Below are 17,353 nucleotides of genomic sequence, written 5' to 3' on the forward strand. Positions count from 1 at the left end.
AGGGCCTTTGCCCACTGCCTGTACCCCTGCCCCACCTCAGTCATTTTGAATGGGGACTCTCTGTCCAAGAGGTCACTCTCAATGGAGCGAGGAACTCAAATCTTATTTTGCCCTTTATGTCCCTAATTCAGGAAATGTCCCTGTATCCCTTCCTCAACTGGGGAGCCAGGATATATGCAGAAAATATAAAAAAAGATTTGCAGAAAATATGGCTTACAATGAAGGTGGAAGAAATGAGATTTAATTAGCATTTCTTTGATCCCTAAATGTCTTTCTTTGGGAGAGGAGTATTTTAATTTTATTTTTAAATAAAGCAAAATTGACTTGATGTTGGCATGCAATTTTAGGAATTTTAACGCACAAATAGACTCATGTAACCACCACCATAATCAAGATACAGAATAGTTCCATCACCCCAAAATTTCCCTGATCCATCTTTTTATGGGTGACCCTCCCCATCCACCCATAACGCCTGGAAAACATGAATCTGTTCTCTATCAATGTAGTGTTCCCGCCCCTCCCCCACCCAGGTATGTCATATACTAGAAATCATACAGCACATCACCTTTTGTAACAGGATTATTTTGGTCAGCTATATTCAAGTTGCTGCATATATCAGTTGTTTTTTTTTTTTTTTTTTTTTTTTTTTTTTTACTGCTGAGTAATTTTCCATTGTATGCAAGTATCATAGTTTGTTTTTCCATTTACCTATTGAAGAACATTGGGGTTATTTCTAATTTTTGACTATTCTAAATAAACCTGCTATAAGCATTTGTGTACAGATTATAGAGTAAAAATAATTTTCCCTTTTTGTAGAGTAAACACCCAGAAGTTGAAGTTCTGGCTCACATGGCAAGTGTATGTTCAACTTTATAAGAAACTGCCAAGCTGTTCTCCAGAGGGGCTATAAAATGTCCTGCTCCCACCAGCAATGTATGAGAATTTCAGTTAAAATTCTCAGCATTTTTTAATGCTAACCATTCTAATGGGTAGTGATATGACATGATTGTTTTAATGTACAGTTTCTTTAGATTTAATTATTTATTCTCCAGTTTTTATTTTATTTTCATTTTATGAGAAGACAAATTCCCAATGGGCTCATAATTTGTTTTTTTTTTTTAAGCTTATTTATTCATTTATGAGAGACAGAGAGACAAGCAAAGAAAGAGGGAGAGAGAGAGAATTCCAAACAGGCTCTATGCTGTCAGGACAGAGCCTGATGCGGGGCTCAAATTCACAAACTCTGAGATCATGACCTGAGCTGAAATCAAGAGTGGGATGCTTAACCGACTGAGTCGTCCAGGCACCCGCCCATCGAAAAGCTCATAATTTGTTGGTAAAGTCAGACATGAAACAAATTATAATGTTACAAATAGAGAAACATACTTTAAAATATTTATTACCTATAATAAAGGAATTAGAAAAGTCCATACAAGTGAAGGTAGCACTTGAATTGACCTATGGAAGAAGATAGCCGCTCCTAGTCCCTATCACAAGACACATATGCAACTGCCTCTCTTGACAGGGAAGTAAGCTCCTTGACTCGAAGACTAATAAATGACAGTCTACCCCAGGGAGCCTCTTCCCTGGAAAGTTATGTAATATGAGAAAGTAGGTTTAACTTTTTACTGTGTAACTGTCTACCAAATGTATCATACTTTACATGAGAAGACAGTGCTCTGTTGTGTAAAGGCCATAGGCTTTGGGATTGTGCCTATAGGTGTTTGAAACCCCAACTTCTTTACTCAATTACGAAGGCACCTTTGACAAGTATTATGGGTTGAATTGTGACTCCCCCCACCACAAACTCACATGTTAAAGTCCTAACCCCCATACCTCAGAATGTGGCTTTATTGGCGGTAGGGTCTTTATAGCAGTAATCAAGTGAAAATGAAGTCATTAGTAAAGGCCCTAATCCACTACGACCTGTGTCTTTGTCCAAAGAGGAAATTGGGAGACAGATACAGATAGAGAAATACAATGAAGACATAGAAAGAAGATAGTTATCTACAAGCCAAGGAGAGAGTTCTAGAACAGGTCTGTCCTGATAGCCCTCAGAAAGAATCAGCCCTGCCAACACCTTGATTTTGGACTGCTAGCCTCCGGGACTAACAGAAGAAAGTCCTGTTATGTCAGCCACCCAGTTTGTGGTCATTCGTCGCAGCAGCCCTCGCAAACTAATAAATACAGCAAGTTATTAACCTTTCCAAATTGGCAGTTTTCACATCTATAAAAAGGGAATGGTAACTTGCTTCACTGTACTGCCAGGAGTAATGAAACAAAAACTTCATGAGAAGTTACTTCTGCCAAAAAGGGTATTAGTTTAGCCCGCAGTAGACAATGTGTAGCACGTGCCATTAGTGTCCTATCCAAGTCCCTGGAGAAGGTGGTGTGCTTTCCTGGACCTGTACTCTTTGGTGTCTGCGTCTTTGCCTGAGGGTTCTTCCTTCCGCTGCTCTCCAAGTACAACCATGGAAAACCACATTGCCCAAATAGAGCAGGTTCAAAGAGTGATGAGGGCTGGAAACTTTTTTAGTCTATTCTACAGTTTCACATGTGTGATTTGTTCAAGGAAATGCCCACTCTGGCTTACTCCAACACAAGAGAAAAAGGGAATGTGAACACGTGTTCTCTACTTGCCAGATTGTCTCTCCATCTAATTGTCTAGAAAAGAGAAAAAGCCAAAAGTAAGCAGTGTAAACAAATTGCAATATAATAGCTCTAACCTTCTCCATTCCCCTTTTCACCAATTGTTTCAATTCTCAGAGATTCAGATTTTCTTTCAGAATGCAATAAAAATAGCCTCTTCCAAGAATATAAAATCTTAAAGATAACCATTTTTGTTTTTATTCAAAGAAATATTGGCCAGACTTGCCAGATTTTCAGAACTGCCAAGTAGTAGAAAAGAATTTTCAAATAAAGACAGAAGTTTAAAATGAAAAGCAGACTCTTTGATCTTCCTCATCTCTTTCTTTCATTTGTTGTTTGAAAGCCCAATGTAATCCCTTATTTTATAGTAGATTCTTGGTTTACAGAGGAGTTTCAGATGCTATTAAGAGTCAGAAGTTAAAAAGAAGTCCTAAATCATTAGACATACAAGCCTAGATTTCTGAAGTTGAACAAATGTACGAATGTTTACATGCCGTTCCAGGTCTGAATGATTACTTAGCCTCTAGGCTCATGGCTTAAAAAAGAAGCTTTTCCCCCATATTTTCCTCATATATGTTAAATGTATTATACTCATTCATGCTCTCTCTATTTTAAAATATGTCAAGGAGAGTAAATAAGACTGGAAATCAATGCAAGCATTTTTTCCCCATCAAACTATTTGAGAAGAAATATTTTAATCATTTTTATTTTGTGTTTTATAAATGGCATTTATTAAGTTAATATTTTGTAAATATTTTTATGTACAAGGCTATTACTTCTAAAATATAATTTATAGAGAAAGCACATAGGTGAAAACATTTATAAAAATAAAAAGAAATTTTTTAATGTGAGTATATATGGGTCCCTGTAAAGAAAGAAAAGCATGCATTTTACTTTTTGCAACTTTCAGTGTATCTACTATTCAATTGAAATCGCTGAAATAGTTCACTGTATTGGAACTTCCTTCCAATTTATGATTTGCTCTCTCACCTTCTACCAGGTATCACTCATGTGTTACCTTCTTGAGGAGGCCCACCCTGACCATCACAGTTATTTCGGCCCTTCCTCCCCAGTCCGTCATTAGACTGTGCTAGTACAAATTACCTGAATAAAATATCTTTGTCTTTCTTACACAGATTATTTTAAATAGATATTATACCAGTAAATAGCTGTGACAGTGAATTTGAAGCGATATTACTTAACACCATCATTTAAAAAACATTTATTTAGGAAACTTAACACACATTGAGATATATTTCATGGGCACTACATCAAATTACTGAAATCTGTCTTTGCAAACGGAACACAGCAAAGAAAGAATTTGTGTCCTCCAACATAGAGACCCAACATTTATTAAATTACACCCCACATAACTAACCCAGGGTTGGTTAAGTCTTTACAAGCAAACTAGAATCAAAATCAAGTCTTTAAATTAAATACTAAATAATAACAAGCAAAATTGCTAAAAATGTATTTTACCCAAGTATTTATTATATTGCCTTTGAAATGTAAAAATGCAGTTTATAAATTCTGCTGTATTTCTTATAGTTAGAACAATTTTGAAGAAACTCAACTAAAAAATGATGTTAACAGATCTGATAACTGATAGATTATGGATGGAATCTATTCCTAAAGACGTGGGTAAAAATGAACCCCTGTAACATGAGTCTTATACACTTATTGGATTTTTGTTTCAAATCAGAGATTACACCTTTAACACCGTTAAAACTTTTAATACTTCAAGGGCCAAAGCAACTGTCTCATAAATGTTTTCTATAATAGCATCTCATATTTTTGTGAATAACTTTGTCTATGGGTTGATTCCACAAAATAACTGAGATAAACTAGAAGTGACATAGAGGTAGTAAAAATTATTTCCAATTTAGTCTTGTTTCCTCAGGGTGAGATCTACAGTTGCTTAGTACCAAGAAAGTATTTCTAGACTCAAGGATCAGAAATCATCTCTTATTTAAGATTCAAAAGATGATAGTACTGGTCAACTGAAAAAAATAGGTGTATATTTCATAATAAAACAAAAGATAAATGTGTGCGATATTTGAAAGCTTTTGGTTTTTAACATTTTCTAATTAAGCATTCTTTTTATGTGAGACAATGGTATAAGCACATGATAAACAAACAAACAAAAAAGTAGTTGTGTGCCAGACTGGAAATTGACAAACATTACTCTTACCCTCATAGTTAGTTTTAGTTAACTTAGGAAAATAATTTCGATGATAGATTTGCACAGAAACTTATTCTCTGCTAAAGTTACAAAACAATTTTAAAGATATACAATTTGTTAACTATGGATCACCAGCTATATCTAGCTTTGTAATCCATGTCAACATGAAATAGCAAACTCTTATAACCTGATTATGTTGGTAAACATCTTAGCTTTTTGAGATGCCTTGGACAGAAAGAGTTTAAGGTGTGAAATGAGCACGGACTCTGAAGTCAGACCTTAGCTTGAATGTTGGCTCTGTTACCTTCTAGCTACCCGACTTCAGCAAATGTCTGTGTCGTTGAACCTCAGTTTCCATATCTTTAAGATGGAAAGCATAATAGCCGTACTGCAAATTAATTAAAAAACGAAATATGTTTAGTATAGTTCTAGGCATTCTTTTTGGACCCAATAATTAAGAGCTCTCATTATAGTAGAAAAAGACTTATACCAGTGTTTCAATAGAAATAGCAGCATTACTTGGATCTGTTCTTCATCAGCAAACGACTCCCATCTGTGAGGCTTCATGACATTCCCACTTAGAACCTTTATAAGGTATGGCTCAGGTGTCTCTTTCACTCACAGAGCTAGAAAATATTTTCATTGACACAACATTTTCAGGGTTGGGCCTGTCTTAGACACGTCCCTCAAAACATAGAGTTTGCCATAAATTAGCACAAGATAGGGAGATGTCGGCAGCTGATCAAACTCACCATCACCATCACCAGAGAAAACAAAAACCCACAAAAATTGAGCCGTTTCAGTTTCTCTTATTCTCTGGATTTTTCTGTCGAATTTTATTTAAACTTCTCTTTACCTGTTTTCTTGTTGCATTTCCTGTGCATTTCTACCATCTTTTCTCCTGTCCTCTTCCTACACTTTCTTTTCTCATCTCTGGTCTCAACTCTGCTTCTCTCATGTTTTTTGGTTCACTCCCTCCCTCACACACCCACTCATTCAGACTCCTCAGGCATGAGCCCCCCCCCCCATCCATTTCCAAACTCACCTCCCCACTTACCCACTCATTTACCATCTAGGTTGGCTTTTTTTTTTCTGCCAAAGACTTAGAATATTATTTGCTCACTGAGAATGATGTGTTATTTTTTGGTATTTTGCTCATTTCCACCTTGTTTTCTCCAATGGCATTCAAGAACTGTTTTTTTGCCATCACTTCTTTTTTTCTCTTCTTTTTATGAAAACATTCAAAACAAATCTGGTAAATTTGTGAATCATTAGGGAGTAGAGATGAATTAGGTAGTTTTTGATATGTTTTACTAATCCTTTCTACATTTGTGATTTTTTTTGAAAAGACTTTTTCAATCCTGATTCAGTAAGTCTGTGATAGGGCCCTAGAATATGCATTTCTAATAAGGTCCCACGTGATGAAGATGTGCTATTCCCCTCCTTAGAGAACACTCTTTTCAGTAGCTCTGCTATAAGCCATCCTAAACATTTGCAAATGAAAGCTATTAAAAGAATTGTAAACATAAGTGTCTTGTGGTGTATGAAAATTTTCTTTTCAAGCAGAGAGAAATCAAGTGCTTAAAATATAAGATAAAGTATTCCTTTTTTAGAACTGACGATTAAGTAAACCTACATAAAAATGTTAACAGTGGAAGTTAGAGTATTGGAGAGCCTTAGATCTTCCATGATGTACAGGAGAGCTTTCATCCTTAGAAAAGTGATCATGGCAGTCACCAAGTGAATGGTGAGTTATTTATAGAAAAATATTTGAACAAACAACCATATGATTTTAAGTAAGTATAAATATGCATATATGGACCAATTTGAAATTAAGGGCCTCAAATTCATCTGTAGCCATTAAAAATTGTTAGGGGAAAAGCAATGACTGAGAACATTGCTACGATTCTTCATATTTTCTGCTACAAAGAATGGTTAAAATTTTTAATATATAAAAAACATTGACAAATGAATAAGAATACAAAGATGAAAATCTTGGGAGAAAAGTGTGAAGGATTTGAATGGATTACAGAAAAAATAAGGCAAATGCCCGTTAAATTCACGAGCAGATATTTGATATCAATAAAAACAAAATAGATATTGAAGTAATTATCTTATTCATTTTAATCAAACTTGTGAATATTAAAGTTATTGATAAGAGCTAGAGTTGTGAGTAGTGTGATAGGATTGGTATTCTACACAGTCCATGGCATTCTAACACAATATCTTTTGAAACGATGATTCGAGACTATCTACCAAAATTGTTAATGTGTACATTGCTTAATCTAGCAATTCTACTTCCAGATATTTTTACAGACATTTCACTGTAGTATACAAAGAATTATCCTTAAGTTCATTTAGTATACTCAATTTATAAAAAAATTTAAAGATAACATAAAAGTCTATCAATAGGAAATTGTTTAAATAAACATGGCATATCTATTCAATACTATGCAGCTTAAAAATCAAGTTATATATACTGATATGAAATAGTAATATAGCTACATTACTGAAACTTTGCCACTATCCTAGGATAACTGTCTTTATTATTCTAGTTTCATGTTGTGTCCACTGAGAGACAGGTTGAATAACTTAACCAAAATCACAAGGCAGATTCTTGATTTTATCCCAGGCTATTAGTCTATACTAAACTAACCAAAACATGGTAAAGTTCTGTTATGTATACCTACATATCTATCTATACATATACATACCTACACACATATTTTAAGCTCCTAATTTTGTTTTAAATACGTAAGGTTATATATTTTTATGTGTACCTACAGCTCTGAAGGGATAAATAGTAAGTAAATATCTTACAATGTTTATCCCAGGAAAATAGGATCATTGGCTATAGGAGTCTCATTTCTTACTTTTTGCACCTCTGTAATTTATCTTATTACTACCATGCATTACTTCTGTGTTTAAAAATGCAAAACTAGGAGCGCCTGGGTTGCACGGTGGGTTAAGCGTCCAACTTCGGCTCAAGGTCATGATTTCACGTTTCATGGGTTCTAGCCCCGTGAGGGGCTTTGTGCTGACAGCTCAGAGCCTGGAGCCTGCTTTGGATTCTGTGTCTCCCTTTCTGTCTGCCCCTCCCATGCTCATGTGCACTTTCTCTGTCTCTCTTTCAAATATAAACATTAATTTTTTTTAATTTAAAATATGGCTTCTAGTTCAAATATATACTAAAGCATTGTCTTTTCATAACTTAATAGGATAATTGAAATTAATACAAATTAATACAAGTTAATAATACATAAGGGCCAAATTAACTTTTTGGGGTAATTTTTTGTATAATATATTTTAGTGCCTGGTTTTTAATGTTACCATTAAAATCAATATTTCTCTTGTCATAATTTTCCATTACAATCATATAAAATAATTATATATGTTGGGTGCTAATGGGTTATCTTATTTTATTGAAGCTGTACAATCTGAAATCCTACAATGAGTAAGATTTAGTTCTACTTTATTTTATTTTAATTTTTAGTTCTACTTTAAAATGTGACTTTTAACATAAAAATGTATAGATATTTTGGTTTTGCATTTTAATTATAAATATAAAATTCCTTTTGTGGACAAACTATGAACCTATTTATATATGTTTCACAGTATGGTATTAGTGTACAAGTTTAAATTTGAGTCTATTATTATAATTAAATGTTTTTCTATTAAAAGTTACTTTTAAAATTGTATCTTCAATTTTCATATTTAAATAGGTGTTTCAGTTGATGAATTGATTCATATAATTTTACTGGTTTTAAAATATCTAATAAGTTAATAATCTTTAATATTTTGTTTCCTAGATTAAGATATAAACAAACCCTGGATGATGAAAATATTTTTGTTTGGTCAAATATGCTGAGTTCACTGTAGCTTTTTAGTATTAATGGTGACTGTATCCGTTTGCACAAACAGCATCTGTAAGGAGTGGAGTTCTTTGTTCTGGTTGAGAGTAGGTCTGCTTACTTGCAAAGCCAGTACCTTCTTGCCCTATTATTGACCTCGACTTTGACCTGGCTGGACCACCCTCACAGGAATGGAGGGTAATAAAGTCCTCTGGCTGACTCAAGTCTGAGTTTAAGCTAAGCAGATATAATCAATCACCTGAAATTAAGTGATGTGGTTTTGTGATGTGGGCATTTACTGGGGACTGAGCTGAGATCACCAAACACCATTCATTTACGTCTTTAGGGCTGTCTCGGAGTAGGATCAAGGGTATTTTAACTAGTACTTCAGGAACTACTTAGCAGATTCAGAGTACAGAGATATGATGTTACAGCAAGAAAGAAAGAAGGAAAGAAGGAAGGAAGGAAGGAAGGAAGGAAGGAAGGAAGGAAGGAAGGAGAGAAAGAGGGGCAGGGGGAGGGAGGGAGGAAAAAAAAGAAGAAAACAAGAATTCCAATTAACAAGGATAGACTTATCATAAACAAGGAATAAACAAAGAACTAAAAACTCCTTCAGGAAATATTACCTTTCTTAATTCATCTCAGACTTTGTATTAAACTCATTAACAGCTCACATTTCTCTATGATAACCAGTACGTCTTTGCTAGCCAAAATATTTCATTTGGTAAAATCAATTTTGGAATATTAGACAATAATCATGCTTTGTTTTCAGGATGTTATTTCAAAAGTCTTGCCTCTTCTCCCCCCACTCATTTTTCCCAAAGTATTTTAGTGCTTCTGAAGATCAAGATCCTCTTGGACTGTTTTAAATGACCCTGTCTCCTAAATTCCAGTCCCACTCTGACCTTTCCCTTTTTAACTTTACCCCTGGAATCCACACGTTTTTTTAAACAGGAAAAAAAAAAAAAAAGAAAGAAAGAAGCAGAAGAACTCCTGTAACCATGCAAAGCAAAACGACATGTAGCACTCCAGTCAACCCAGTAGGAATCAGGGTTGTTTGGTGTGTACTGAGGTTTGGAACATCCTGTGGGATGATTGTCCCTGAGGAATGTATCGTCTGGCTTGGACAATAGAACTGAAACAACATTAACCTGTTTCTTTCTGACTGAAGTCCACATACTGCACTAGCAAATGATTTAGCTGGAGACCATGTGTTAAGATATTTTAGAAGCTAAGGGGTATACATGGTAATTGGGATTGGATGTCCTTTTCTCTAAACTAGATGGTGAGTGCCTTTAGAGATTGTATCTGAGATGTTTTATAAACTTTCCACCAAACCTATGGTACTGGTAAATACTATGTAGTAGTCACTTGGTGGATATGAATGAGTTGATGAGGTTTATTCCTTTTGGACTATTACTCTCAATTGACAGCTTGAATCTTAACTGAGTTCCTATTTATGCCATTTGGGAGCACTTGTAAAGCTACACACCCCGGTGGATTTTTGAATCAAATACTCTACCATCTTGAAGAGGATAAATAATTTCTGGGTGCTAGTGATAGAAAATGAGGATAGATTTCTCTAGATAACACCCTAGAAAGGTATATATTAGACAATACAAATCCTGCCTCAGTAAAGTGAGGAATTCAAAGCAGCACAAGTAATTGGCTCTTGGTTACAAAATAATCAGAATTTTTCACTGAGACTTTTTGGATTGTTTCATGAAAAATATATTACTTCTCCGAGAAGACTTCCAGAATGTTGCTTCCCCAGCTTGGTTGACTTTATGGAGTGCTTTCCGCTGGAGCTCGAGCAAAGTCATCTCGGACACCTGTTCATGAAGTCTTTGAAATAAAAAAGGCTATAAACAACCTCTCCAAAATCCTGAAACTTGCCTTTGTATGTCACTCTAAATTATCCAACTGGGGTATTCCATTCAGTTATGCTCCCACTGGAAGTATTGTCTTTGTCTTAAATGATCCTCCCCTTCTACCCTTCTAATTCTCTCTCCAAACAGTCCTTTTCCAAGGGAGGTTAGGTTCTAAGCTAAATAAATAAACAAACAAATAAATAAGAATTTTATTACATAGAGATTGGTGGTTGATTTATATTTTCTAGTGTTATTGTTATTAAAATGAGGAGGTTATCAATATGATTAGAGTATTTAAAGGGGGATTTTATAATGAGTGGACTTTTCCCAAAGCCCTTTTCGTATTCTAGACCTGTGTCTTCCTCTCTTCCCTAGCATTGAATAAGCAACTTTTTTAAATGAGCCTTCTGAAAAGAGGTCAACTAATTATGACAGATTATTTTATTCAGATTTGGCACGTTAAAAGAAAAAAACTATTTTGAAATATTTACTGATTTACACTTGCCACTTACTTGTAAATCCATTTTATATGTTTTATTATGTATTTAGACTTATTTTTTAAATAACATTTGGGATTTAGAATATACTTCATGATATAATTTAATAAACTCAAAAAGCTGAGTGAAATCAGAGGATTCTAACTGACTCTGTGACTTAAACATTCCACTACCCTGGGCCTCAGTAATCTCATTTTTTAGTTATTTTAGGAGAAAAACTAAGTCATGTCAAAAGTCTCTTCATAGCTTCTCATTTCCTTGGTGCAGATGAGATTCATCAAATGAGACCATGGTGGTGAAGTGTGAATCAGGCTTTAATAATTTCAATTCTGTTTTGGCTACTTTATCATGCCCTAATGTTAATTTCCCCTTGTATATGAGTTAACCTGAGCAAAACTGTGAAAAATACATAAACCCTTCCTGTAAGTGTTAACATTGATAGTGATGAAGTAAATACACCTAGCTATTAAAGGTGATAGTTTTTCTTCCATACAGCTATCTCAATGTAGAGCCCGTTTTTTTTTTCTCTTTTGGTTTTTCCTCTTTAATGTTTAAATAGTGTGTGTTACTTTCAATAGAATACACAGCTAATTCAGTGTCATTTCTGGAAAAATAGTGTAATATAACCTTTCCCTGTTTCCCTGTGTTTCCATTGGAAATAACTTTCATTAAAGTCACTCACAGTTTCATTTACACACACGCGCGCGCACACACACACACACACACACACATAATACACGTGCATATCCTCATGATTTGGAAATTACCAGAATGCAATTAAGGGACAAACAATTCTGCTTTCTAAATATTAATACAGAAATACTGTTTAATGTAATCTAGACTAAAGCAACAAATATTAAAGGAATTGAGATGTTTTCTATTAGTCCTGATAAAACAAGGTTATCAAAACATGCTTACCACTTAATTAGGTTTGTAAAACATTATAAAAGGAAGTATGGATTAACATTTCCTCTATTTGACATTACTACCCAGTTTTCAACATAGCAATTCTCAAAATGACACTTAAGTTTTTGTATACGATTACTCTTTTCAAAAAATAAAACCTTCCAAAATAAAATTTTAAACAATGCAATACACCTGTGATTATTAGAAATATCTTCATGCATTTGCACATTCATTATTTACTGAATACCTACTAAGTGCCGAGCAGTGGATAAGGTACTGAGAATGCAGCAGCCTACTGACCATATAGTATCAGTTTTCATGGAATTTACATTTAAGGAAAGGGAGAAAAACATACAACTCTGTGAATAGGCTCTTTGACAGTTAAGTATAAAAATATTGGTTGGCTATTATAAGAGTGAAATCATTCAACTGAAATTATTAGCAATTTACCCACAAATCCAACAAATGATATTTGCTCAAATTGTCTTAATATTTGCTGTTTCAATGTGTAGGCTGCTAACTTTAAACTCAAATTTTAATCTTATGATACAGATGGACAGATGGATGGATGGATGGATGGGTAGACAATCATGTTTGCTGTGGCTTATCAGTGCTTTTTATACAGATTATTAACCCTTCTGAATCCCATAATTCTTCGGACAACTTTGTTCTAGAAATAATGAAAAATGTCACTAAGTATTTTTATATAGAAATAAATAAATGTACTGAATTTTGGGAAAATCCTACAGTTAAGTCTGGGTAAGAAATAATTGTATTCTATCATCCCCTTTGAAATGAAGATGAGATTTCTATACTTCACAGGATTGATTTGCAAATTAATTTGTTCAAGTCCTTAAAGTGTCCTTAAAATTAAAATTACTATATTGATCTAGCTACAACATTATTATGAACTTTACTTAAAACCTGCCTTTTTCATTAGGCTTTGTAAATTTGAAGTGAAACTCCATTTCACTATTGAAATAAAGTATTTTCATTTTTTTCTCAATTTGTGCTGTCTGTTATGCCACAATTGTACATTGTTATTCTAGAAATTACAGGAGGCAGACTACTTATAGGGGTTTAAGATACAGAATATAATATTTGCTTTAAAAAGCATGAAGGCCTGGAGCTGTGGTGGCTCAATCAGTTAGCATGCAGTACTTATAAAACACATGATGGCTAATTAACTTTGTAACTTCTAAGTGCTTTGTCAAGTTGCAGAAGCACTGAAAGTGCTTTATGTTGATTTTTAAAAGTCACTAGACCTAGTGTTGCCATACACTTTTATTGGTGATCCAATACCAGCAGGCAGAAACAAAGAATAATTTGTACGTTCAACAGTTGAGAAGGTTTTCCCTAACACTTTGGATACCCACGTAAGTCACTTTCAGTAGTCCTGTTCTTGAGAGGCAAAAATCTTTGTTGTTTAAGGTATGCTTTCTATGTGACAATAAGTGAGTGTGTAAATGCATAAAATAAATACTTAATAAATGTATTAATCTATTAATATTTTATCTATCCTTTGATAGCTCTGGACTTCAGTAGAATATTCTGTAGCGGAAAGGTCATTCTCACATCACAACTCCCTTACAGCATAACCTAGTACATAGGTTTATTGGCTTACAAAATATGCAACATTGTAAAGTGAGTGAATTTATTCATTAGTACCCATGTTGTAGTTACAGATGCCTCTTCCCTCTGTATATTTCATAGACATGTAATGTGTCTAACAAACATGTTTCATTTTCCTCATCCTTCCAAAATTTACCTATCTTCTTTCCCATTCTTTCAAGGTTCTGTTCTCCACCTGATAAGACTGAGGTTATTAAATTACCCGATATAAGCCAAGATGATGGTGTATAAGAGTGTTGCTATTGTTCCCAGTTCATGTATTTGTAATTTTTTAAACAGGAAACAATGCAGAATGTATCCCAAAATAAAGAAATCACTCAAATACTGTAGTATAAGCAAGTCAGGAGAAGGTTTTTAGAAGTTTGAAAATCTAAGACAAATACTGCAATTTAAAAATAAGTGTCTAATAATATTTCTGATGGAGGAAACGAGGTAGGCACAGCAGATGGGTTGATTCTTTCTAGTGTGCTGTCCTGTACAGAAGTGGTAAAGTCAGGCAACAATGTTTTGGGAAAAAAGAGAAAATAATGAACTGGAATTTTGAACTTAAGCTGTTAGAAAAAGAACAAGAGAATTCTAAAGAAAAAAGACATATCTACAAAAAAAAGTGAAGTGGGAAGGAGAGGAGTGGGAACCTAGGGGAATAAATGAATATCAACCTAAACTAGTAAATATGTAGACTGATAGGCAGGAAACAGATAAAAAGATCAATAGATACAAATTTATTCACAGTTAGGGGCGCCTGGGTGGCTCGGTTAAGCCTCTGACTTCTCAGGTCATGATTTCACGTCTCCTGGGTTCAAGGCCCGCATCAGGCTCTGCGCTGACAGCTTAGAGCCTGGAGCCTGCTTGAGATCCTGTGTCTCCCTGTCTCTCAGCCCCTCCCCTTCTCACACTCTGTCTCTCTCTCTCTCACAAATAAATAAACATTAAAAAAAAGTTAAAAAAAAAAAGGGGGGCGCCTGGGTGGCTCAGTCGGTTAAGCGTCCAACTTCGGCTCGGGTCATGATCTCACAGTTCGTGGGTTAGAGCCCCGCATAGGGCTCTGTGCTGATGGCTCAGAGCCTGGAGCCTGCTTCTGATTCTGTGTCTCCCTCTCTCTCTGCCCCTCCCCCGCTCGCACTCTGTCTCCCTCTGTCTCAAAAATAAATAAACATTAAAAAAAATTAATAAAAAAACTCAGGTAGTGATACCTGTAACTAACATAAAATTTAAACTAAGTTAGATATGACAGAAAATGTAATATTTATAATGCAGTGATAAATATTAGAAAATTCCCTACAATTTGGAAAATTATATGCTGATAAATTTAAAAACTTCAAAATTTTAAATAATTTTTAGATATGTTTATTTATTTTGAGAGAGACAGTAAGCGGAGTAGGGGCAGAGAAAGAGAGAGGAGAGAGAGAATCCCAAGCAGGCTCTGCACTGTCAGCACAGAGCCCGATGTGGGGCTCAAACCCGCTAACTGCAAGATTATGACCCAAGCCAAAATCAAGAGTCTGACACTTAACCAACTGAACCACACAGGTGCCCTAAAAACTTCAATAACTTTCTAAAAATAAATGCATTCCATTGTTGCTTTAGATGTAGAAAATTGCAAAAATGCATCTGCAGTTATTTCTTTTTTTTTTTTTTTTTTTTTTTAATTTTTTTTTCAACGTTTATTTATTTTTGGGACAGAGAGAGACAGAGCATGAACGGGGGAGGGGCAGAGAGAGAGGGAGATGCAGAATCGGAAACAGGCTCCAGGCTCTGAGCCATCAGCCCAGAGCCTGACGCGGGGCTCGAACTCCCGGACCGCGAGATCGTGACCTGGCTGAAGTTGGACGCTTAACCGACTGCGCCACCCAGGCGCCCCTTTCTGCAGTTATTTCTAAATGAGGCCACTTGTGAAGTCAAGAAAACAGATGATTATAATGCTTAAAAATTTTTTCCAGCCAGTAGGAAATGAAGGAAAACTACTCTGATTCATTTCACTGAGCAAATTTTACCTTTTATTATGTATTATATAAGACATATATAATGTATATATTATCTATCTAGCTAATATAGATAGCTATATACATATCTAGCGTGTATCTATTTGTATATGTACATATACATATGGATACATATGTATCTATATGTATATATACATATCCATATGTACATATACATATATGTGTGTCTCTATTTTAAAATTATAATATAGAAAAATAATAATTAAAACTCTAAAAATGGTATATGAAATATTTTATAAAATAATTTGCCACAAGTCAGGAAACTCAATTCTAGATTTTTAAGGATGGGTTGCTACTTGTAACATAGTAATTAAAAAAAAAAAACATAATGTGTGAGATACAATGTTATCATCATATAAGTTTTAAAGGACAATTGATGCTAAATTCAATTATTCCTATTTTTTTTTGTGATGGCAAGTATTTCAAATTTGTTTTCAACATTTTATTTTATAGTAAGTTTTGTGTACAGGTTCATTACCTGTGACCCATGGCTGAATGTCATGCTATCTGTGAACTGGCTGTTAAAAATAAAAGCAGAAGAGAGAATTCTTTTTTTCTTAAATACACCTCTTGTTATTTAGAAAATTGTCTTTCAAAAACAGTTCATGTCATGTTATACAAATAAGGTTTTGCTGTTTCCTTTCAAAGAAATATAAGGTAGCATGAGACCTATTGTATATAGCCAGGTAACACACAATCACTGTCTCTGTTTTGATATTGAGAATATTTTCCTATTATAGAAATAAAACACGCATTACCAATAATCATCAACCTCTAGTATTTGTTTAAAGTTACCTAACTTAAGTTGGGGGCGCCTGGGTGGCTCAGTCGGTTAAGCGTCCGACTTCAGCTCAGGTCATGATCTCACACTCTTGTGAGTTCGAGCCCCACCTTGGGCTCTGTGCAGACAGCTCATAGCCTGGAGTCTGCTTCAGATTCTGTGTCTCCCTCTCTCTCTTCCCCTCCCCTGCTCATGCTCTGTCTCTCTCTGTCTCAAAAATAAAAACATTGAAAAAAATTTAAAAAAAAATAAAGTTACCTAACTTAAGTTGGAAAATATCAAAAAAAAAGATAATACTAAATTCTTATGTCCTTAGCTTGCATTACTAAACACAAAGGAACCAAAATTGCCAATGCTACTTGTAAGACAAATAACGTCTGGAAATTCAAAAAGAGTAATTTAACTCTGTCCATGAGAAGCTGTGGATTTTTTAGGTGGAAGAGAAGACTTTACTAATAGAGGCCGAAATGGGATTTATTCCATTAAAGGGCTCCCGTCCTGGAGTTTTGTTGCAAGGTTGTTTATTTACTAATTGAGCAAAAGAAGTACTTTACGACTGAAAAGTCATTACAGGTCCCCTCGAAACAATCTCTCTGGTCTGCTGCTTAAAACAAGGTGACTTCTGTGAGTTACCTAGTAGTGTATTTAAAAAAAAATCATCCATACTTTAGTGACTTAAAACTTCTAACGTGTGTCGCTTGTGGATCTACAGGATGACTGGTTGGGTGATGGTGCTGATGTGGGTTGAACTAAGCTCGTCTCAGCTGGGCTTTGCCACATGTCTCCCGTCTGCTGGCGGCTCAGCTAGTACTCTGATAGACTAAGATGGGTTTGCTGACACATGTCTGGAAGCAGTCCAGCTGTTGGCTGGGGCGACGGGGGTAAATGGGCCATGTATCTCTCATGACCCAGCAGGCTAGCCAGAACTCGTGCAGCAGCAGGGTTTGAAGAGCAAAAGCAAAGGTCCCAAGGGACAAGTGC

This window comes from Lynx canadensis, chromosome A1, assembly GCF_007474595.2.
Source record: "Lynx canadensis isolate LIC74 chromosome A1, mLynCan4.pri.v2, whole genome shotgun sequence".
In the NCBI taxonomy this organism is placed as follows: Eukaryota; Metazoa; Chordata; class Mammalia; order Carnivora; family Felidae; genus Lynx; species Lynx canadensis.